The sequence below is a fragment of the Capsicum annuum genome, unplaced genomic scaffold (assembly GCF_002878395.1).
Source record: "Capsicum annuum cultivar UCD-10X-F1 unplaced genomic scaffold, UCD10Xv1.1 ctg82125, whole genome shotgun sequence".
In the NCBI taxonomy this organism is placed as follows: Eukaryota; Viridiplantae; Streptophyta; class Magnoliopsida; order Solanales; family Solanaceae; genus Capsicum; species Capsicum annuum.
In genome coordinates this window covers 1-1,825 of record NW_025892894.1, presented here as the reverse complement: position 1 = coordinate 1,825, position 1,825 = coordinate 1, and the positions used below count along the sequence as shown (strand labels likewise).

At 39.5% G+C, this 1,825-nt stretch overlaps 1 long non-coding RNA gene across 2 annotated transcripts; it reads left to right on the top strand.

The window, feature by feature from the left end:
* The first annotated feature begins 6 nt into the window (after nt 1-6).
* Nucleotides 7-1,825, top strand: LOC124895435. 2 transcript variants are annotated; one of them, XR_007051710.1, is made up of 3 exons: nt 7-1,031; nt 1,147-1,668; nt 1,745-1,825. It is a non-coding gene; the product is annotated as an uncharacterized LOC124895435 (long non-coding RNA). The 2 variants fall into 2 exon arrangements; XR_007051709.1 differs by lacking the exon at nt 1,745-1,825 and having other exon boundaries at nt 1,147-1,693.

Genomic DNA, 1,825 nt, shown 5'->3' with positions numbered 1-1,825 from the left:
TAGATGTAATTAAATCCTTCCTATAGTTCCAAAATGGTACTTGTGCCTTTAGGTTTAATTGGGTTTGAACCGTGAACCAGTAGGGTTGGACCAACTTCAGTAGGGACTAACGGCAGTTAGTTCATTAAGGGAATAAAGTTACGGCGATGGCTTAAAACTCGTACGTTTCTTGTAGAGGGAAAAAGTGCTCGTCAAATAGTAGAGTGGCGATTTTGGCCCTTTCCCTTTGAAGTAATAAGAAGGAAATTGAGGTAGAGTAGTCCAAAAGTTCAGTATGATTACCTGATGTGCTCAAGAAACAAGAGCAAAGGATGATAGTGTGCTTAATCAGGCATATATTTTTTTTAAAAAAGAGAGGTGTTTATAGAAGGCAATCACAGGCACTTTATGGTAGTATATGAGGCAATATAGGTGAAGTGTGTGATCGTCCATCTCTTCTAACGGGCAAAGTTATCCAATACCTATACCAGTGAGAGGAGGCAAGCATCCAGAGGAACATTTGACACGCTGCCAAGTTGTACTGCCGTTATTCCCAAAATAAAAAGCGTTCCTTCTTTTGATGTTGTATAATGTCACTTGCCATCTGGGAAATAATTGTTTGTACCTATAGCTTCTCAGGTAGATTGTGGTGGACAGAAACTCTTTCTGCTCTCTCACTTCCACTTTTTTCCTGTGTTCTCCTGTGATTTGCCCCTGCCTGTTTTGTTGATATACTTTCTTTTATGTGGGGGATTGTTGTATTTTCTTTTTCTCCCTTCCAGTTGCAGGTGGTTGAGCATTATTGAGTTGGTTTAGTTGAAATTATTACTATGTCATGCTCGTTCGATTTGCATCCGTATCGTTTAATTGAAGTCGTCGATATATAAACCGAGTTGTTTATCATTAGGCGTTTCATCTAGTTTTTTGTGTCCTTGATTCTGCAGTACTATTATGAACCGGTCTCTGGGAAAAAATTCTGGTCAATGCCTGAGGTGCTTCGTTTCCTGAAAACGAGTAGCATGCGCAAGAAGAGCACTGGCGGTGATGCTACAGTGAGTGAATCAAAACATTAATAACCTATCACCTCTATGTTTGTATAAGTCTTTCCATTGCTACAAAGAAACGTACATCTTCTTGTGTGTTTTGATGGTTCTATTCTTTTTGCAGCCATCTGAGACCCCAATAGCAAGAAACAGAAGAAAAGTTGCTCGAAGAAAGAAAAAAATAAAACTACTTCATTTTACTCTGATTCTTTGAATACGCCACAGAGCGTTTGCTGGGTTCTGACGGATAGTTCTGCAGATACTTGGGCACCTTTTGTTCATGGAAACATGGTTCCTGAAGGCCAAAGATAAGAATGGGATGCTGTCTTCTCGACTGTGTCCCAAAGGAATGCAAATAGGAATGCAGGTGTCTCTAATGTGCTATAACCAGTTAAAGAACGTGTCTCGGTATCTAGCTAGACTAGATAGTGTGTCAAATCTCATCTGAATTGGGCTCACTTTATTTTGGTCTTAACATAGGGACCTCATAGTTGTTGATGGCTTCTTGCTTTGGCGTAGGAATAGGCAAAAGGTGCTCCACCTGAACTCTGTTCATGATGTTCAAGTATGGTCTGTTATTGGTGTTGTTGAACCAGTGAATTTGAAGCATTTTACTAAGATGGACATTAGTGAAAAATTGTCTCAAGTATGAAAATACTGTAGTTATTGAGTATGAACTGGTCTTATCTTATGCTTGTGAATGACAGGTTATTTTATCACAGGTCCGAGCTATGGAAGCAGTTACTAATGCTTGCATAGGGGTAGGCTGTTTATATTACACCATTTCAGGTGTAGCTCATGAA